Source organism: Lactuca sativa, chromosome 5 (assembly GCF_002870075.4).
Source record: "Lactuca sativa cultivar Salinas chromosome 5, Lsat_Salinas_v11, whole genome shotgun sequence".
NCBI classification, from domain to species: domain Eukaryota; kingdom Viridiplantae; phylum Streptophyta; class Magnoliopsida; order Asterales; family Asteraceae; genus Lactuca; species Lactuca sativa.
The window spans coordinates 20,077,115-20,100,707 of NC_056627.2; the positions used below are offsets into that span (position 1 = coordinate 20,077,115).

Below are 23,593 nucleotides of genomic sequence, written 5' to 3' on the forward strand. Positions count from 1 at the left end.
CATAAACAAGTGATTCTTTTCCTAAGTATTTCTAAACAAACAAGGCACACTTTTTGAAAACTATAATAGGTATAGTTTTACGAACAGATTTCTAACTCTTATGTACTAGAAACATATATTTCAAGAAGTTTACTTTCGTATACAAGAACAAACGTAACATTTAAACAAGTAGATCTGTTTTTATACCACGGATTTGTGAGACACTAACTTCATGTACGTTCGAGTACACATTTCAAGTCCTGTATTATATACCAGAATCCCTTGGAGGGGGAGCATGGTGTTTGTGTATAGATCTATACGGGCTTGACAACCCGCACCCTGACTGTTAGCTGCAGTCCACCGTTTGGGGTGACAAACGTCATAACATTCCAACGCCTGAAGAACGTTGTGTATAGGCATTCAGAGTCAATAGTATGGTTATAAAACTCACAAGGGGTATTAAAAATGCATTGATTTACAAGGTTTTCAAACTCATTGGTTATTTTACATTTACATACATTTTGGAAACAAACATTGGTCTTGAGTGAAGGCTACTTTTATACTAGTAGAAAATATAGGATTTTCTAAACACAAACAAACAAAGATAAACATTTCGTTTCATTCAAACATTGTCACTTAAATACTTATGAAATTTACCAGCTTAAATGCTGATCTACTCTTTCAAAATTACTTGTATGTCCCAGGAAATCAGTAATTTCAGGTATTCATTTCGCTTTTGATGAAGGGATGCTGCGGCGCCAGTTTAATCTCGTATTTTGACATCATATTGTAATTAAGTTTTGAACATGTAACTTATGACAAATGTAAACTTGCAATTATATATATGATGGTTGTATTGCTTTCTTTACTATGTATTCATTTGTTACGTTACCACATGAAGTCATCCGCCCCGAACGTTTCCGCCGTTCAGGTTTGGGGGTGTGACAGATTGGTATCAGAGCAATGTTTATAGTGAACTAAGTATATCGAACCACATAAGATATACAAACTATAAATGCTTAAGGGACTAATACTCTCTGACAAAACAAATTTTCTTTTTACACTTAAGCAACATTTCGTTCAACTTAAATTGATAGTTCATTTAAGTACAATTACATGCATACCACAAACTATTTTCATGTTATACAATTATACAAGTATTTAGGCAAGTTGACACTACGATTGAGACTTGATATATGTAATCAGATTTTGGACAAATATAGCGTGATCAACTATATTTGCCCAAGATTGGACCAACGTATATCGAGGAATGATCGTAGTAAGCAACAAGTCAAACCTTACCAAACCATTACAAGAATCAAACACAAGAATTTAAAAACTATAGGAGTATTTGCTATCTAAACTAGTTTAACTTACATGTTTTACATGTTCCGGCTTTATTCAATTCTTATAACCCTATTTCTCGTACAGTCAAATGGCTGGATTTCACCACCCTGGCGACCCCTACTTTCCCAACCAAGGCAACGGAGGATGGATCGAAGATGATCCCGAAGAGGACGAGGAACCCATAGAAGTGGGTGATGACTCCGGTACCGACTCAGAGCCGGAAGTTATCGATCCACCACCCATTCAACCTCCCGTCTTCGTAAGGAACTTTCAAGGACCGACTCCAGTCTGGGGAAGTCACCTCCACTATTGGAGCCAACAGCAAAACCTACGCCCTCCCTACGGCATGTGTCGGGACTTCTATGATGTCCGCGGCGGAGGTTCGGCTGATCGAGCACTCCCGGTAATGGTGGGTAAGTTAGCCAATCAGTCCTATCAGTCAGGAGTACAAGCTAGTCGACTCCGGGATATCAACGTGGAAGTGCAGGTTCACACTTCTGACATCCGTAGGTTGGACAAGATGCAAGACAACGCCCAATTCCAAACCGAAGCGTTTCAAGCGCAAATGATTGCAGCCCTCGCCGAACTAAGGGAACAACAAGCCGCTTTCGATAGGCGTCTAATGGAGTCAAAGCACTCAGATGCGGAGTCAAGCTCCAAGCGCAACCTTCGACGCAAGTAGTGCTTGTCAAGGACTCAATTTTTGTTATAGCTTAGGACCTCGGCTAAAAGTCTTTAAATTTCTCGAACTTTGTAATCGGAGACCCTTATAGGGGTCAAATTTTCATGATCGTTGTAACAAATTTTATATTAATATAAGTGGCACTATTACTACTATGTTAAGTATTTCGTTCGAACCTTGAATGGTCTTTGTGAACCCAAATACTTGTTTCATACCTTCAGTCTTACAAATAACTTTCATTCTTTTTTTTTAAGACTCATACTATCATCTGTTGTTGAACTATAGCGATTTAGTTCATGAGACACATACATTTTCCATTCTATGAAATTCTTATCCTTGTCTTTTCCATCTATAGTTGAAGGATGCCTCCGCGTAGGAATCCAAGGCGAAACAACAGTGAGGAAGCACCTATACCACCACCACCTCCACCACCCCAATTTGATGCTGTAATGTTTCAAGCAGCAGTCACCGCAGCGGTGGAAGCTGCCATGTCACAGATCAATAACTCGAGTGCTAATGGCTCGGGATCTGGCACACACCCATCCAACCATGGCGAGAGTCATGGACCACCTCGAGAATGCACCTATAAGGACTTCACTAATGCCAAGCCCCGGATGTTTTATGGTACTGGTGGTGTGATAGCCCTGAGGCAGTGGATTGAAAGGACGGAGGCAGTCTTTGAAATCTGCTCCTGTCCCGAGCACAGTAAGGTCAAATTTGCAACCTTCACCCTTCTCGATAAAGCTTTAACTTGGTGGAATGGCCACGTTAAAGTACTTACCCTAATCGTGGCGAACTCCATAAGCTGGGAGAGCTTGAAGGCCATGATGATGAGAGAATACTGCCCACGGGGAGAAATTCAAAAGCTTGAACATGAGCTATGGACTCTCGGAATGGTGGGTACCGACATCGCTACTTATACCAACAGATTCTGCAAACTGGCAATCCTTTGTCCAGATATGATTGCTCCCGAGAGCAAGAAGATAGAAAGGTACATCTGGGGACTGACGCCCCAAATGCGATCAAGCGTGTTAGCTTCTAAACCTGACACCTTTGAAAGTGCTAAGCAACTGGCACAATCTCTGATCGACTACGGAGGTCATCAGAACTCAACCACTTCTGCACCAGCACCACAGAAAGGAAACAACAACAACAACAACAACAACAACAACAACTACAACAACTACAACAACAACAATGGCAGGAAGAGAGCGTGGATTAAAGGGAAGGGTGGGTCTTCCCAAGAATCCGCAAAGAAACAACTGGTTTCAGTAAATGCTGCCATCGTACCTGCTACAGCCCCTACAAATACCTACCCAACAAAGCCTTATATAGGCAACCTCCCAAAATGCACCAAATGCAATTACCACCACCATGGACCTTGTCGAGATATGCAGTGCGCCAACTGCAGCAGGAAAGGACACACAGCCCGTTTCTGCAAAGAACCCGCAAAGCCGATCACTCAAATTCCCGGTGCGGGTGTAGGGCAGGCTTGCTACGGTTGTGGCGAGGTGGGCCACTACAAGAGAAATTGTCCTAAGGCAGCAGGCACCGGAGGTGTGGGACGATTTTTGGCAATAGGCCACGACGAAGCTGTAGCTGACCCAACTATAGTTGCTGGTACGTTCCTTCTCGATAATTCATACGCATGCATATTATTCGATAGTGGAGCGGAGAGAAGCTTCGTGAGTCAAAACTTTATTCATTTACTTAAACCTAAACCTAGCAAGTTAGAAAATTCATTCACTGTAGAGATGGCCAATGGAAAAACCGAAAACAAAAATTGCATATACATGGGTTGTACATTAACATTAGACGGCCATTCTTTCCCAATCAATCTCATGCCGGTTCAAATTAAAAGTTTCGACGTCATAGTCGGCATGGATTGGTTGAGTCTTCTTCGCGCCGACATCATGTGCTTTGAGAAAGCAGTCCGTCTTAACCTCCCTAACAACGAAACATTAGTTATCTACGGCGACAAATCTAGTACAAACCTTCGCATCATTTCGTGCACCCAAGCTCGAAAGTGCTTGCGGAAGGATTGTCGAGCATTCCTAGCACACATCGTCGATACAAGTCAAGAACTGAAGGACATCAAGAGCATCTCGGTAGTACGCGACTTTCCCGATATCTTTCTAGAAGAACTACTAGGATTACCACCGCAACGCCAAGTCGAGTTCATAATCGACTTAATTCCAGGAGCTACCCCAGTAGCGAAGTCGCCTTATCGTCTTGCACCAGCAAAGATGCAGGAACTTTCCAGTCAACTTAATGAACTCCTTCGCAAAGGATTCATAAGACCAAGTTTCTCACCTTGGGGAGCACCGGTCTTGTTTGTAAAGAAGAAAGACGGATCGTTTCGTATGTGCATCGACTACAGAGAGCTGAACAAACTTACTGTCAAGAACCGCTATCCTCTACCCCGTATTGACGACCTATTCGATCAACTTCAAGGGGCGAACTACTTCTCCAAAATAGACCTGCGATCCGGATATCACCAATTACGAGTTCTAGAGGGGGACATTCCAAAGACAGCCTTCCGAACTCGTTATGGACACTACGAATTCGTGGTGATGCCGTTCGGATTAACCAATGCACCAGCAATATTTATGGACCTAATGAATAGGGTATGCCACCCTTACTTGGATCAGTTCGTCATCGTCTTTATCGATGATATACTTATCTACTCTCGAAGTGAGGAAGAACATAGTCAGCACCTACGAAAAGTCCTAGAAACACTGCGAACGGAGAAACTCTATGCGAAGTTCTCTAAATGCGAATTTTGGATACGAAGAGTCGAATTTTTAGGCCACGTTGTTAGCGAGAAAGGTATACACGTGGACCCCTCCAAAATTAAGGCTATTGAGAACTGGTTGGCACCAAAGACACCTACGGAAATTCGTCAATTTCTAGGTCTAGCTGGCTACTATCGCAGATTTATAAAGAACTTTTCGAGCATTGCGAAGCCTCTTACTACATTAACCCAGAAAGGTGTGGCCTTTGACTGGGAAGCGAAACAAGAGAAGGCATTCCAGACACTAAAGCAGGCCTTGTGCACCGCACCGATACTATCCCTCCCCGAAGGGATAGAAGACTTCGTAGTGTATTGCGATGCTTCAAATCAAGGACTTGGTTGTGTTCTTATGCAGAGAGGGAAGGTTATCGCTTATGCCTCCCGACAACTTAAGACACACGAAGTGAACTATACGACACACGATCTCGAATTAGGAGCAGTGGTATTTGCTCTGAAGATCTGGAGGCACTACTTATACGGAACAAAGAGTACTATTTTCACCGATCACAAGAGCCTTCAACACATTTTCGATCAGAAGGAACTCAACATGCGACAACGACGATGGGTTGAGTTACTGAATGACTACGAATGCGAAATTATTTATCATCCTGGCAAGGCCAACGTAGTAGCTGACGCCCTCAGTTGAAAGGAATACACTGGTCGGAGGGTCAAATCTCTGACCATGACTATCCATTCCCACTTGTCCACACAAATTAAGGAGGCACAAATGGAAGCTTTGCAACCTGAAAATGTGGCAGGTGAATCCCTGCGAGGAATGGAGAAGAATTTAGAAGTCAAGGGTGGTGGAGCCTACTATCTCATGGACCGAATCTGGACCCCAAATCATGGTGGTTTCAGAAACGTAGTCATGACCGAGGCTCACAACTCAAGATATTCCGTTCACCCGGGTTCAGATAAAATGTATCTGGATCTTAAGAAACTGTACTGGTGGCCTAACATGAAAGCAGAAATTGCTACCTTCGTGAGTAAATGTCTTACTTGCGCTAAGGTTAAGGTCGAGTATCAGAAACCGTCAGGACTACTACAACAACCAGAGATACCGGAATGGAAATGGGAGCGGATTACTATGGACTTCATAACCAAGTTACCCAAGACGACAAGTGGACTCGATACCATATGGGTCATTGTCGACAGACTGACCAAATCCGCGCATTTCCTACCCATCAAGGAGACTGACAAAATGGAGAAGCTTACAAGAACTTACTTAAGGGAAGTAGTGCGACTGCATGGTGTTCCGATATCCATTATCTCCGATCGAGATAGTAGATTCACTTCAAGGTTCTGGCAGTCACTACAAAGTTCCCTGGGAACTAGGCTGGACATGAGTACAGCCTACCACCCACAGACAGACGGACAAAGTGAGAGAACAATACAAACTTTAGAAGACATGCTGAGAGCCTGCGTGATTGACTTTGGAAAGGCATGGGATATTCATTTACCCCTTGTCGAATTTTCATACAACAATAGTTATCATACAAGCATAAAGGCTGCTCCGTTTGAAGCCCTCTATGGTCGAAAGTGCAGATCCCCTCTGTGCTGGACTGAAGTTGGCGATACCCAGTTAGCTAGAGGAAGAGTTCCTGAAAGCACTCTCACCGGTCCGGAGATCATACGTGAAACAACAGAGAAGATCGTTCAGATTCGTGAACGATTGAAAGCCTCAAGAGACCGACAGAAAAGCTACGCTGACCAAAGGAGGAAACCTTTGGAATTCCAGGTAGGAGACCACGTCTTGTTAAAGGTCTCACCGTGGGAGGGTTTAATACGATTTGGAAAGCGTGGGAAACTAAATCCAAGATACATAGGGCCTTTCAAGATTCTTGCCAGAATCGGCCATGTGGCTTACAAGCTTAACCTACCGCGCGAACTTAGTAATATCCATCCAACCTTCCACGTCTCAAACTTGAAAAAGTGTCTGTCCGACGAGACTCTTGTTATTCCACTCGACGAGATCGAGATCAACGAGAGCCTCAACTTTGTGGAAGAACCAGTAGAAATCATGGACCGAGAGGTCAAACAAACAAAACAAAGTCGCATACCCATCGTGAAGGTTCGCTGGAACGCCAAGCGGGGACCCGAATTCACATGGGAACGCGAGGATCAGATGAAACAAAAGTACCCTCATCTCTTTCATGTTCACTAGTATCTTTACTACTTTAAATTTCGGGACGAAATTCTCTCTAACGGGGGGATGATGTGACAACCCGATATTTCAACTCTTTGTAACGACCAAAATGGGTCAAGTATTGTAACCACTTCTGAATAATAAAAATTTACTTTCATAATAAAATGTACAAATAGTTCTATTTAATTTCCTTCTATGATTAAATGTCTTTGAACCATGATCGTACGTGAAAAGAACGCCCAAATCCGACTTCATATAGCGAAGTTATGATTTTTCCAAGTTCAGCTTAGCAATAGACAGCCAAAAACCCGAATCGGAGATCGAGCGACTTTTGGCCGGAATGACCTAAACGAGAATTGAAGGTCTCGACAATGGTATTCCAGCGGTAAAAAGTCTGGCAAAAACCGACATCAGATAAAGAAGTTATGAATTTTCAAAGAAATTCCTTAAACACGATGGATTTTTAATAATTAAAAAAAATAATAATTTCGGAAATTGCCGACGGAGTCTAAACGAAAGTTGTAGAGCGTAGTCTCACCTACGCGAGGATATAAAGACCATCGAAAACGGAGTTCGTATGAAGAAGATATGAATTTTTGAAGTTTATTAAATAAATTAATTATTTATTTTAATCAAAATTCGGTTATTATCCGAAGGGGAGTCAGCGTCCTCATCCGAGGTACGCGCTGCGTACTCCTGTACGCCCCGCGTAACCGAGAGGATTGGCCTCTGATCGTCCACGTCGTGCTATCCGAAGGAACCGACCCGTCCGACCCGTCCGAAGCCCCGACCCGTCCGACCCGCCGTCCCATCCGACCCGCGTACCCAGCAACCCGTCCCATCCGAAGCCGAGGCAGTCGAGGCTTCGGTCATGCATGACGTACGCGTACGCGCTGCGTACGAGCGTACGCCCCGCGTACCGAGGTAGACCAGCCTTACTATAAATAGGATGCGAGGGTTTCCAAAGAAAGGGCTCATTTCTCTTCTCTCTCTCTCAACTTTGCCTCGTTTTCCGTGTCCGTTCAAACCCGAAGCTCTGGTCTTTTTGGCTCAAGTCCCGAAGGTCGATTTTACTCCCGAGATTCCCAAGAATCCCAAGGAAAGTCCGTTTCCCGAGACGAAACTCTGCCCGGTTTTCCATCTCGCTATCTCCAAAACTTTCAAGTGAGTTTCATACCCCTTAATCAACCGTTTTAATTATTCTAAATACTTTTATATGCTTTCAAGGGGGGGATTACAAGTAAAACACACGAGTATTATCGTGTGTTACATAAAGAAACTCTTTTATATACTGTTATATATTCAAATCACATGCGATTTATAAACCTTTAAAGGAACTTTTATATATATAACATATGTTACAATAGCATTCGATCTTTTAAAATATAAAGTTGTTGTAATGCATGTATAAAACTAAACTGTTCTTAGATTATTCTTTTCTATCTTAGACTCTACACCAAAAATCTATGCTTTCATAAACAAGTGATTCTTTTCCTAAGTATTTCTAAACAAACAAGGTACACTTTTTGAAAACTATAATAGGTATAGTTTTACGAACAGATTTCTAACTCTTATGTACTAGAAACATATATTTCAAGAAGTTTACTTTCGTATACAAGAACAAACGTAACATTTTAACAAGTAGATATGTTTTTATACCACGGATTTGTGAGACACTAACTTCATGTACGTTCGAGTACACATTTCAAGTCCTGTATTATATACCAGAATCCCTTGGAGGGGGAGCATGGTGTTTGTGTATAGATCTATACGGGCTTGACAACCCGCGCCCTGACTGTTAGCTGTAGTCCACCGTTTGGTGTGACAAACGTCATAACATTCCAACGCCTGAAGAACGTTGTGTATAGGCATTCAGAGTCAATAGTATGGTTATAAAACTCACAAGGGGTATTAAAAATGCATTGATTTACAAGGTTTTCAAACTCATTGGTTATTTTACATTTACATACATTTTGGAAACAAACATTGGTCTTGAGTGAAGGCTACTTTTATACTAGTAGAAAATATAGGATTTTCTAAACACAAACAAACAAAGATAAAACATTTCCTTTCATTCAAACATTGTCACTTAAATACTTATGAAATTCACCAGCTTAAATGCTGATCTACTCTTTCAAAATTACTTGTATGTCCCAGGAAATCAGTAATTTCAGGTATTCATTTCGCTTTTGATGAAGGGATGCTGCGGCGCCAGTTTAATCTCGTATTTTGACATCATATTGTAATTAAGTTTTGAACATGTAACTTATGACAAATGTAAACTTTCAATTATATATATGATGGTTGTATTGCTTTCTTTACTATGTATTCATTTGTTACGTTACCACATGAAGTCATCCGCCCCTGAACGTTTCCGCCGTTCAGGTTTGGGGGTGTGACAGCATTTCATAGCAGCCAAGGAGAAATGGTCTATGGAAAAGCTTGCGAATTCTTACGTGAAGGAAATTGTGAGGCTTCACGGTGTTCCGTTAACGATTGTGTCGGATCGTGATAGCCATTTCACCTCGAGGTTTTGGAAAAGTCTACAAGAGGAAATGGGTACCAAGTTGTGTTTAAGTACAGCTTACCATCCGCAGACTGATGGTCAGAGCGAACGAACGATACAAACGCTTGAAGATATCCTGAGAGCATGTACTCTGGAATTCCTAGGTAACTGGGATGAACATTTACCTTTGGTAGAATTTTCCTACAATAATAGTTTCCACTCGAGCATTAAGATGGCACCTTATCAAGCTTTGTACGGGCAGAAGTGTCGTACGCCGTCTTGTTGGCTTAAGGCTTGGGCAAAGTAGTTTATGGGACCAGAGATGGTTCATCAAACTACTGAAAAGTTGAAAATAGTTAGGGAAAGAATGTTAGTAGCTCAGGATCGTCAAAAGAGCTATGCTGACAAAAAGCGAAGACCGATGACTTTTAAAATTGGAGATTCGGTTTTGCTTAAAGTCTCGCCGTGGAAGGGACTTATAAGATTTGGTAAAAGGGGAAAATTAAGTCCAAGGTTTATTGGACCATTTAAAGTTCTTCAGAGGATTGGGAACCAAGCTTACAAGCTCGAACTACCAGAAGAACTGAATGGAATTCATAACACTTTTCATGTGTGTTATTTGAGGAAGTTCACGGGAGAAGTTCCCGACATGATTCCACTTTCAGAGTTGAGAATCGATGAGAACAAAAGGTTGATTGAAGAACCAGAGGCAATTGTTGACCGAAAGACTAAGAAATTGCGACGTAAGATGGTTGGGTTAGTGCTTGTCCGATGGAAACACACGAATGGGCCGAATCTCACCTGGGAGACGGAGAGTGAAATGATGGGTCGCTATCCACATTTGTTTGTTGATGTGTGATTTCGGGGACGAAATCATTCTAAGGTGGAGAGAATTGTAATGCCTATGTTTCCGGGCTTGCCATTTTTAGCAATGTAATAGTCTAGGTTAACCTTTGTAACCCGTTTTAAAATAATAAGAGTGTATTATTTGAGTATTATGTGTTTTGTGCTTAATTGCTTAATTATGTGGTTTGATTAATTAAGAGTACAAATAAGCGTCAAAATTTAAGTGTAAAATAAACTTGATATCTTTGAATAATGTTGTAGTAGTTGAAACGAGGTTTCCGAATATATATAGAACGCCCAAATCTGACTTCGTATGAGGAAGTTATGATTTATCGAAGTTTCGGCTTAGCGGTATGCAGCCTGAAATACTCGATTTGAGATCGAGCGGTTTTTAGCCGAAACAATCTAAACGAGAATCGAAGATCTCATTGTCGGTATCAAGGCGATAAAAAGTTAGGCGAGAACGGACGTCAAACGAAGAAGTTATGAATTTATAACGAAAGTTTCTGTCCCGGCCTATTAAAATAAAATAATAAAAATAAAGTTAAAATTAGCCGACAGAGTCTAAACGAAAGTTGTAGAGCGTAGTCTCACCTTCGCGTGGATATAAAGAGCGTCGAAAACGGAGTTCGTATGAAGACGATATGAATTTCCAAAGTTTATTAAATAATTTGTATTTAAAATTTAATCTTTAATTCGGATGATTATCCGAAGGAGTCACCGATCTGATCCGATTTACGCCCCGCATACTCGTGTACGCCCCGCGTATACCGAGGTATGTCGAAACTCACACTCGAGCACTTCGGATGCGTAAGCAGTGACGTTTCTGAGGCAGTACGCCTCGCGTACTCCGAGGCTCCAGCCTCCTATAAATAGGATGCGAGGGCAGCCGACTCCTTTGCTATTTTTCTCTCTTCTCTCTCCCGTTTTGCATCGTTTTCCAAGACAGAAGTACCCCGAAGCCCCGGTATTATTCTCGAGCCCCGAAGAAAGTCCCGAGATCCCAAAGATCCCGAGAAGTGCGGTTCCTGAACCGAAGCTTTGCCCGCGAGAAGTTCGATTTTTGTGGAGATCTTCCAGATCTGCTGAGGATTACTACTTCAGCAAGTCGTAGTGCTGTCCGATCATCTTCTGATCAAGTGAGTGTATACTACCTTTCATAAACACGATAATAATACAAGTACGGTTTGAGTGTATTAAGTAAATTATGGTTTATATGTGTGAGTGTGTAGTTACTTTCTTCTAACGCATAATTATGAAGTATTTTATACGAAATACGTGTTATGTGTTTGAATGTATATTCACTCTCTTCTATCTCATAGATCTGATTTGTTTTCTATGACATACGTGTTATGTGGGTATGCCTCATCTGTTATGCGGAATATATATTGAATGAAAATGCTATACAGGTTTTAAACTATGTATGAAAATGTATATTCTTATCTACTAATATGTTGGGTAGAACATGGGTAGATAGTTGGTGTGTAATAAACAGATGAGAGGCCTCGATGTTGTTGTTGTTGTTGATTTAGTTATTCAGCGGAGTATGGATAATGACCACAGACTCTTTCTAGACAGTCTTGTGGAACGCTAGCAGGTTCATAACCTGTAGGTGTTGTGAACGATGTGTTCACCGGTGTACTCTATCCCCCTCAGGGTTGCCTTTAGGATATCTATTGTTGAGGAAGCCCCTTAGCAGTAATGTCCGTCCCGATGAAAATCCTAGATTAGGTCCCTTGAGATAGATGTTGTTTTAGGGACGTAAAGTGAGGATAACAGGAACGGGTAATCGGGATAGTGTTGGTTGGTGAAATTAAATATAATTTATTTATTGTGGGTTGAAAACCCTATATGCTCACCAGGCTCCCAAGCCTGACCCACTCAGTTTTATTTGTATTACAGGAAGTGGCGCAAGGGCGTAAGATGGATGAATCATCGAGTTGTTTTTGTTTACAAGTCTGTATATGTATATATTTGTTGAATGACTTGTAATGTTATCGTTTATGCTTTATGGTCTGTATCGGAACATGACATTCCAAGTTTTGATTATATATTGAAAATGGATCTCTTGTTGAAATGCTTTGATAAATATTATTTTATCATGTTTTGTTTTGGGAACAAATTCCGCAACACTTTCAAATCAAAAAGATTTACTCTGAAATTATTTTAAAAGCATAAATGAAAATCGGTCTTTTCTGGCCGTGATTTTGGGGATGTCACACATGGCGAGCAACGATCTCGCGAATATACACATTAGCCAATTTATCGGCCAACAAACTCTCCCGAATGGCTAGGAAGTGGGCACTATTCGTCATTCGATCCACGGTGACCCGAAGAACATCAAAATCCCTTGCCTTCATTGGCAACTTGGTGATATAATCTATCGAAATCTACTCCCATTTCAACATGGGAACCTATAGAGGTTGCGACCTGCCATGCAGCCTTTGATGGTTGGCCTTGACCATCCTGCAAGTCAAAAACCTCTCGACGTACCAAGCAATCTCTCTCTTCTTGCACGACCACCAATAGCTCAAACACAGATCCCGATACATCTTGGTGGCCCACGGATGGATAGAAAGACAATAATTATGAGCCTCCTACAACACAATATGACTAACCCCACAATACATAGGAACCCAAACCCGAGCTCAACGAGTCAACATGCCACTACTGTTCGGAACAAACCTGGTGATCTCTCCCCTAATCCTCTCAATCTTCCCATTTTCTTCCCGCACCCCCTCGGCCCGAGCCTCCCTAATCAACCCCACAAGCAAATAATCCATGGATATCCTCATACATGACACCTCAAAAAAAGGTCCAACCGACTTGTAGCTCAAGGAATCCGCCACCACATTCACTTTACCCAGATGGTAAAGGATCTCATAGTCATAATCCTTGACTACATCCAGCCACTCATGTTGCCTCATGTTCTGGTTCAGATGATCCATAATATGCCTCAAACTCTTGTGATCCATGTAGATGGTACAACCGAACCCATATAGGTGATGTCTCCAAATCTTGAGGGCAAAAACCACCACCCGCAACTCAATATCATGCGTGCGATATCTCGTCTCATGCAGCTTCAGCTGCCGCGAAGCATAAGTTATCACTCATCCTCTCTGCTTGAGAACTATCCCCAACCCAGTGATGGATGCATCAAAGAAAACCACAAAATCGTCGATTCCCTATGGGAGGCTCAAACGTAGGGCCTCACAAAGTCTTTGCCGAAGGGTCTCAAATGTTGACTGCTGCTCAGGACCCCACCGAAAATCCACGCTTTCCTCGTCGGACAAGTGAGGGGTATTGCAATCTTGGATAAGTCCCGATTGAATCTCCGGTAGTACCCTATGAAACCCAAGAAACTCCTGATATCCGAGGGAGATTTCGGAACCTCCCACTTCATCATCGCCTTGATTTTGGCCAGATCGACCAAAATCCTATCCTGGTTAACGAGGTGTCCAAAGAACTGAACCTCTTGCAACCAAAACTTGCATTTTGAGAACTTAGCATAAAGTCGTTCTCACCTTAGAACCCCGAGAAGCTCGCAAAGATGCTCCTCATGTTGCTCTCTAGTCTTCGAATACACCAAGATATCATCAATAAACACAACCAAGAGATCGAGCATCAGACTACATACCCGATTCATCAAATTCATAAATACTACAGGCACATTAGTGAGCCCTAATGGCATTACCAAGAACTCGTAATGCCCATAACGAGTCTAGAATGTGGACTTCTCCTCATCCTCCTCTCTCACCCTGACCTAAGGGCACCTAGACCGCAGATCTATCTTGTTGAACCAAGATGTTCCCTGTTGCAGATCAAAGAGATCATCAATCCACGAATAGGGATAACGGTTCTTCAGCGTGAACTTCTGGTGTGAATCATCCTTATTTTTTACGAATAAAATCGGTGCTCCCCAAATAGAACTGCTCGGACGGATGAACTACTTAGCTAACAACTCCTGCAGCTAAGATGACGGCTCTGGCATCTCAGGAGGTGCCTGTCACACCCCCAAACCAGAACGGCAGAAACGTTCGGGGGCGGAGGACGTTATGTTTAGTATCACAAGACATGTATCATAGTAATCAAAGTAATAAACAACCATTTCATTAGAAAGAAAGTGTTTACAAAGTATGTGGTTCACATAGCATAGACTACATATGTAAATAACAAAACAAGACATGAAACAACTATGCTCCATCTTTTGAATCCTAACACACGTACCTGTCTACTAGTTTCCTAAGAATTCAAGTTATTTTGAAAGAGTATATCAGCATTTAAGCTGGTGAGTTCATAAGATTTTAGTGATGTAAAGTAAGTTGAAAGTTCTTTTTAGAAAAGTTCGCATGTTCCCTCAGAAATTCTTGTATTTCCTGCTTTGATGAAAGATAAGTAAAAATGACTCTATAATCCTTTATATGAGTACTAAATGGATATAAGTTATATAAAACCCATAGTGAAAAACCAATCGATGGTGTGTATCTGCCCTAAGCCCACAACCAAACAAGGAACATGAAATGAGGCAGAAGGCACACCTCCCATTGTTTGTTAGATCATCATTGTATATAACCCTGACGTATTCACTTGGTAGTCACGGAGTTAACTACAATAGTTCCTTTATATTTGATAAAAACATTCTCTAAGAAAACCCTTATTTCTTTTAGTAAAAAATGGTAACCAGAATGGTTCCTTCTATAATCACTTGGCTTATACTAGCTATATATAATCTAATATCGAATAGATAATCAGTTGTGTGAATATGCCCTAAGCCCACAACCAAACAAGGAACATGAAGTAAAGCGGAAAGCACACATCCAAATACCTATCGAGTATTAATTATATATAACCCTGATGTATAGACCAAGGTATTATAGAATTAACCACTTAAGGTCCTTTAAGTTATACTGGTTTAATAAAGTGGATTAAACCGTTTATTGGTAAGTTTCTAGTTCAGTTTACTCATGTTCTATCTGAAAAGTATGGTTTTGTACTAGAAAACGATGTATTAAATTTGTATACTATGACCTGACCCATACCTGGTACACCTTATGATTACTTGGTGTATACGCGATATATATATATATATATATATATATATATATATATATATATATATATATATATATATATATATATATATATATATATATATATATATAACTAAGATCAAATAGATAATAGACTGGGTGCATGTGCTTTAAGCCCACAACCAAACAAGGAACAGAAAATGAAGCGGAAAACACACATTCTACTGTCGGTCAGATCCGATTAATATATATCCCTGATGTATGCACTAAGGAATCATAAAGTTAGCATTATAGGTCCCTTTCTACTGAATGTACTATGACTCAATTGTTCTGTTTGTCGCTTGTATTGATGGAAGTTTGTTGTTGTCTTTTAAATTGACACAACTGAAGTATTGAATACTATAAAACTAGCTCGTTTTATTAATGTCATAATGTGATGTGGTTGTACTCATACTATATGCTCTCCCTCCAAGAGATTTTGGTTACAAAACGCAACTTCAGCAAACAAACTACTGAGCCGTGAAGTAGTTTCACATTAAAGTTATCTTGTTCTTGTATACCACATTTATTATCACCTTTTGTTTAGAACAATGAGTAAGCGATCATTGGCATAATGCTGTTAATCATGATTTGTTCTTCTGTTATAGTATTTAGTGGATTCTTTCTATTATCGTGTATTGTATCTTCCCCCCTGTTTCTCATTATAGTATGTTCTCTATGTTATTGTGTATTGTATCTACCTCCCTGTTTCTCTTTATAGTATGTTCTAGTGTGAACTGAACACCTAAACCATACCTATTATGGTTCACTAGTATGTTTACTTGATTTGTTTCCAACTTGAAGAAAAGACTCATTTATCTATTAAGTAATGATTGTACTTTAAAAGCGAAGTTTTATAAACTAAAAAGTAACACAACTTAAAAAGAGTTTTTGAAATGTTTTGATCACTTATAATACATAAGCAATCTGTTAAAATGATGTTTATAGCAAAAAATTTACACAGTTATCATTGTGTCCAACTTGTATCTCCCCCAAAAGCATTTAAAATAGTTAAAAGATTGATTATAGGGGTATGAACTCACCTTATGTGGGTGATTCAATTGAAGATGTGTATAAGGATGATAAGTTCCACGAGTGAACTCCCAAGACACAAACGAGTCCTAATGACATATAATGGCATATATTGACATGAATTTGGTGTTTTAAACAACTATGTTCCATCGATGACTTACCTAACTTGTAAAACCTGTCTTTTCATTATAATTATATTATTTACCGACATCATGCTTTCAAAGCTTGTAGTCCTTGTTTATATTTATGTCAGCTTCACAGTTACTTAGCCTAGCCCGCTTATAGTTTGTTTGTTTCTCATCGGAGATTTTGTTTTTATGAGTTGTTTAAAGTAAAAATACGAAGATAACAAAAAAAAATCATCCCTAATATATAGAACATCCGAGCAACACACAAAACTGAGGTTTTAATGAAGAAATATGAGCAGGTTGTATTATTGAAGAAATAAAAAATGCGGTGAACGTGGATCGAACACGTGACCTTCAGATCTTCAGTCTGACGCTCTCCCAATTGAGTTATCCCCGCTGTTGTTCTTTTTGATGCAAAATGAATTATATTGTTCAGATTTTTTTTCATGTGTTCTTAATTACATAATTGTTCTGATTTGAACCAAAGTCTACATATATTCATTGAACATTTCAATGACCATGAACACTTCAATGGTCATTGAATTTCATATTAATTAAATGCCAACACCATCCAACTATGATCATGTTTAATCTATTTAAAGACAATTACTCATTTCACATTATCCAAAAATTCAATTAAACTATACATCATTGTAGATGTTATAACAAGAAATGAATAAGAGGTGCAAGGTGTCAAACATGAAGGTATACATGTACCTATGTACTAAGTACAAGTTTTTGATTCATGATGATGATAACTAGAGAATGTTCTAATAGATACGGAGATACTATGAAACATTCAATATGTATTAGAGGAGTTAAAGTGCAGAATGAAATGTTCAAAGCCATGATGCAAGTATATAATATTGATACTTAAATGGAAATTTTAAGATTTTTACTACATGAAAAAAGTTACATTGCATACGTGATTATTGAAAACTCTACCCACCATATCCTTATGAATAGGAATCACTTAAGACCTGGTAAACCAACTTGAAAGTTGACCACAAATTTCAAACTCAGCAGCTAACATATGTTCCGTCAATGACTTACCTAACTTGTAAAACCTGTCTTTTCATTATAATTATATTATTTACCGACATCATGCTTTCAAAGCTTGTAGTCCTTGTTTATATTTATGTCAGCTTCACAGTTACTTAGCCTAGCCCGCTTAAAGTTTGATTGTTTCTCATCGGAGATTTTGTTGTTATTTGAGTTGTTTAAAGTAAAAATACGAAGATAACAAAAAAAAAATCATCCCTAATATATAGAACATCTGAGCAACACACAAAACTGAGCTTTTAATGAAGAAATACGAGGAGGTTGTATTATTGAAGAAAACTGAGCTTTTAATGAAGAAATACGAGGAGGTTGTATTATTGAACAAATAAAAAATGCGGTGAACGTGGATCGAACACGTGACCTTCAGATCTTCAGTCTGACGCTCTCCCAACTGAGCTACCCCCGCTATTGTTCTTTTTGATGCAAAATGAATTATATAGTTCAGATTTTTTTTTCCTGCATTCTTAATTACATAATTGTTCTGATTTGAACCAAAGTCTACATATATTAATTGAACATTTCAATGACCATGAACACTTCAATGGTCATTGAATTTCATATTAATTAAATGCCAACGCCATCCAACTATGATCATTTTTAATCTATTTAAAGACAATTACTCATTTCACATTATCCAAAAATTCAATTAAACTATACATCATTATAGATGTTATAACAAGAAATGAATAAGAGGTGCAAGGTGTCAAGCATGAAGGTATACATGTACCTATGTACTAAGTACAAGTTTTTGATTCATGATGATGATAACTAGAAAATGTTCTAATAGATACGGAGACACTAAGAAACATTCAAGAAGTATTAGAGGAGTTAAAGTGCAGAATGAAATGTTCAATGCCATGATGCAAGTATATAATATTGATGCTTAAATGGAAGATTTAAGATTTTTACTACATGAAAAAAGATACATTGCATACATGATTATTGAAAACTCTACCCACCATATCCTTATGAATAGGACTCACTTAAGACCTGGTAAACCAACTTGAAAGTTGACCACAAATTTCAACCTCAACAGCAAACATATGTTCCATCGATCACTTACCTAACTTGTAAAACCTGTCTTTTCATTATAATTATATTATTTACCGACATCATGGTTTCAAAGCTTGTAGTCCTTGTTTATATTTATGTCAGCTTCACAGTTACTTAGCCTATCCCGCTTATAGTTTGTTTGTTTCTCATCGGAGATTTTGTTGTTATTTGAGTTGTTTAAAGTAAAAATATGAAGATAAAAAAAATCATCCCTAATATATAGAAAATCCGATCAACACACAAAACTGAGCTTTTAATGAAGAAATACGAGGAGGTTGTATTATCGAAGAAATAAAAATGCGGTGAACGTGGATCGAACACGTGACCTTCAGATCTTCAGTCTGACGCTCTCCCAACTGAGCTATCCCCGCTGTTGTTCTTTTTGATGCAAAATGAATTATATTGTGCAGATTTTTTCCTGTGTTCTTAATTACATAATTGTTCTGATTTGAACCAAAGTCTACATATATTCATTGAACATTTCAATGACCATGAACACTTCAATGGTCATTGAATTTCATATTAATTAAATGCCAACGCCATCCAACTATGATCATGTTTAATCTATTTAAAGACAATTACTCATTTCACATTATCCAAAAATTCAATTAAACTATACATCATTGTAAATGTTATAACAAGAAATGAATAAGAGGTGCAAGGTGTCAAGCATGAAGGTATACATGTACCTATGTACTAAGTACAAGTTTTTGATTCATGATGATGATAACTAGAGAATGTTCTAATAGATACGGAGATACTATGAAACATTCAATAAGTATTAGAGGAGTTAAAGTGCAGAATGAAATGTTTAATGCCATGATGCAAGTATATAATATTGACGCTTAAATGGAAATTTTAAGATTTTTACTACATGAAAAAAGATACATTGCATACGTGATTATTGAAAACTCTACCCACCATATCCTTATAAATAGGAATCACTTAAGACCTGGTAAACCAACTTGAAAGTTGACCACAAATTTCAACCTTAGCAGCTAACATATGTTCCATCAATGACTTACCTAACTTGTAAAACCTGTCTTTTCATTATAATTATATTATTTACCGACATCATGCTTTCAAAGCTTGTAGTCCTTGTTTATATTTATGTCAGCTTCACAGTTACTTTGCCTAGCCCGCTTATAGTTTGTTTGTTTCTCATCGGAGATTTTGTTGTTATTTGAGTTGTTTAAAGTAAAAATACGAAGATAACAAAAAAAATCATCCCTAATATATTGAACATCCGAACAACAGACAAAACTGAGCTTTTAATGAAGAAATACGAGGAGGTTGTATTATTGAAGAAATAAAAAATGCGGTGAACGTGGATCGAACACGTGACCTTCAGATCATCAGTCTGACGCTCTCCCAACTGAGCTAACCCCGCTATTGTTCTTTTTGATGCAAAATGAATTATTTAGTTCAGATTTTTTTTCCTGCATTCTTAATTACATAATTTTTCTGATTTGAACCAAAGTCTACATATATTAATTGAACATTTCAATGACCATGAACACTTCAATGGTCATTGAATTTCATATTAATTAAATGCCAACGCCATCCAACTATGATCATTTTTAATCTATTTAAAGACAATTACTCATTTCACAGTATCCAAAATTTCAATTAAACTTTACATCATTGTAGATTTTATAACAATAAATGAATAAGAGCTGCAAGATGTCATGCATGAAGGTATACATGTACCTATGTACTAAGTACAAGTTTTTGATTCATGATGATGATAACTAGAGAATGTTCTAATAGATAAGGAGATACTATGAAACATTGAAGAAGTATTATAGGAGTTAAAGTGCAGAATGAAATGTTCAATGCCATGATGCAAGTATATAATATTTATGCTTAAATGGAAAATTTAAGATTTTTACTACATGGAAAAAGATACATTGCATACGTGATTATTGATAACTCTACCCACCATATCCTTACGAATAGGACTCACTTAAGACCTGGTAAACCAACTTGAAAGTTTACCACAAATTTCAACCTCAGCAGCTAACATATGTTCCATCGATGACTTACCTAACTTGTAAAACCTGTCTTTTCATTATAATTATATTATTTATCCCGATATCATGCTTTCAAAGCTTGTAGTCCTTGTTTATATTTATGTCAGCTTCATTGTTACTTAGCCTAGCTCGCTTATAGTTTGCTTGATTCTCATCGGAGATTTTGTTGTTATTTGACTTGTTTAAAGTAAAAATATGAAGATAACAAAAAAAATCATCCCTGATATATATAGAACATCCGAGCAACACACAAAACTGAGCTTTTACTGAAGAAATACGAGGAGGTTGTATTATTGAAGAAATAAAAATGCGGTGAACGCGGATCGAACACATGACCTTCAGATCTTCAGTCTGACGCTCTCCCAACTGACCTATCCCCGCTATTGTTCTTTTTGATGCAAAATAAATTATATAGTTCAGATTTTTTTCCTGTGTTCTTAATTACGTAATTGTTCTTATTTGAACCAAAGTCTACATATATTCATTGAACATTTCAATGACCATGAACACTTCAATGGTCACTGAATTTCATATTAATTAAATGCCAACGCCATCCAACTATGATCACGGTTAATCTATTTAAAGACAATTACTCATTTCACATTATCCAAAAATTCAATTAAACTATACATCATTGTAGATGTTATAACAAGAAATGAATAAGAGGTGCAAGGTGTCAAGCATGAAGCAATAAACATGTATGTACTAAGTACAACTTTTTGATTCATGATGATGATAACTAGAGAATGTTCTAATAGATAAGGAGATACTATGAAACATTGAAGAAGTATTAGAGGAGTTAAAGTGCAGAATGAAATGTTCAATGCCATGATGCAAGTATATAATACTAATGCTTAAATGGAAAATTTAAGATTTTTACTACATGAAAAAAGATACATTGCATACGTGATTATTGAAAACTCTATCCACCATATCCTTACGAATAGGACTCACTTAAGACCTGGTAAACCAACTTGAAAGTTGACCACAAATTTCAACCTCAGCAGCTAACATATGTTCCATCGATGACTTACCTAAGTTGTAAAACCTGTCTTTTCATTATAATTATATTATTTATCCCGACATCATGCTTTCAAAGCTTGTAGTCCTTGTTTATATTTATGTCAGCTTCACTGTTACTTAGCCTAGCCCGCTTATAGTGTGTTTGTTTCTCATCGGAGATTTTGTTGTTATTTGAGTTGTTTAAAGTAAAAATATGAAGAAAACAAAAAAATAAATCATCCCTAATTTATAGAACATCCGAGCAACACACAAAATTGAGCTTTTAATGAAGAAATACGAGGAGGTTGTATTATTGAACAAATAAAAAATGCGGTGAACGTGGATCGAACACGTGACCTTCAGATCTTCAGTCTGACGCTCTCCCAACTGAGCTACCCCCGCTATTGTTCTTTTTGATGCAAAATGAATTATATAGTTCAGATTTTTTTTCCTGCATTCTTAATTACATAATTGTTCCGATTTGAACCAAAGTCTACATATATTCATTGAACATTTCAATGACCATGAACACTTCAATGGTCATTGAATTTTATATTAATTAAATGCCAAAGCCATCCAACTTTGATCATGTTTAATCTATTTAAATACAATTACTCATTTCACATTATCCAAAAATTCAATTAAACTATACATCATTGTAGATGTTATAACAAGAAATGAATAAGAGGTGCAAGGTGTCAGGCATGAAGGTATACATGTACCAATGTACTAAGTACAAGTTTTTGATTCATGATGATGATAACTAGAGAATGTTCTAATAGATAAGGAGATACTATGAAACATTGAAGAAGTATTAGAGGAGTTAAAGTGCAAAATGAAATGTTCAATGCCATGATTATTAGAAACTGTCACACCCCAAAACCAAGAACGGCGGAAACGTTCTGGGGCGGAGGACGTCTTGTATAATATCAACAACAATGTAAAGTTGTAACCTAGCAACAACATCATCCATTGCATTAATAATATAATTATTATACAAATGTATTCTGTCAAATTTTGATAAACACTAAAGCATAAATCAAAATGAAAGATAAGTCTTGAACAAGCTCCATCTTCCTTTCTCCTTGCATCGGTACCTGTCTATGATAACCTGAGGATACAAGTAATTTTGAAAGCGAGTATCAGCTTTGTAGCTGGTGAGATCATAAGTTTTTAGTGTCTTAATTTGTATTTAAGTATTTGTATGTAAGAATTTGTAAGTATATGTATTGAAAGAGTATATGAACTGTAAGTGTTTGAAAAACCCTAGAAATCCCTATGATTCCTACTAGTACAGGAAGGTGTCATCTACCAAGACCTAACTGTTCTGAATATAGCCTTCTACCAAGGCATCTAGTGTCTGGATGTGTGTCTCGCGTAAGAGTATGTATTTTCCCAAGTATAACTATCATTAACAAAAATATAGTCTCTACCTTACCGTGCGTCGTGTGAATATTCACGAAGTGAATGAAATGGGAAAATGAACTAGTACTATGGTGTAGTGCAATAAGAACTACAGTCGTACTAACTACCTTAAACCGGATTTTATATTAAGGCATTATGTGATAAATTGCACCATACTATAGACTGGTACCAACGACAACTTATAGTCGAAAATAAGATATGACGTTTGGCACCTGCAGACCGGCCGGTCCTGCTGTAGCTAGCAGCAAGGTGTAGGATAGTCAATCCAGTATAGATCCATACACAAACTCATACTATAGACGGGTTACAACGACAACGTATAGTCGAAAATAAGGTGTCACGTTTGGTACCTGCAGACCTATCGGTCCTACTATAGCTAGCAGTAAGGTGTAGGATAGTCAATCCATTATAGATCTATACGCAAACTCACGCTCTCCCTTCAAGAGACTCTGGCTACAACCCGGGTCATGACAATTAAGGCATGATCCC

The 23,593-nt window shown here is 38.2% G+C and overlaps 4 non-coding genes across 4 annotated transcripts; all 4 read right to left on the reverse strand.

Moving 5' to 3' along the window:
• Window positions 1-17,924: 17,924 nt before the first annotated feature.
• TRNAF-GAA (transfer RNA phenylalanine (anticodon GAA)) lies at window positions 17,925-17,997 on the reverse strand. Its single transcript has one exon. It is a non-coding gene; the product is annotated as a tRNA-Phe (tRNA).
• Window positions 17,998-18,942: 945 nt separating this feature from the next.
• TRNAF-GAA (transfer RNA phenylalanine (anticodon GAA)) lies at window positions 18,943-19,015 on the reverse strand. Its single transcript has one exon. It is a non-coding gene; the product is annotated as a tRNA-Phe (tRNA).
• A 946-nt stretch (window positions 19,016-19,961) lies between these two features.
• TRNAI-GAU (transfer RNA isoleucine (anticodon GAU)) lies at window positions 19,962-20,034 on the reverse strand. The gene has a single exon. It is a non-coding gene; the product is annotated as a tRNA-Ile (tRNA).
• A 1,974-nt stretch (window positions 20,035-22,008) lies between these two features.
• Window positions 22,009-22,081, reverse strand: TRNAF-GAA (transfer RNA phenylalanine (anticodon GAA)). The gene has a single exon. It is a non-coding gene; the product is annotated as a tRNA-Phe (tRNA).
• Between the last annotated feature and the right edge of the window lie 1,512 nt (window positions 22,082-23,593).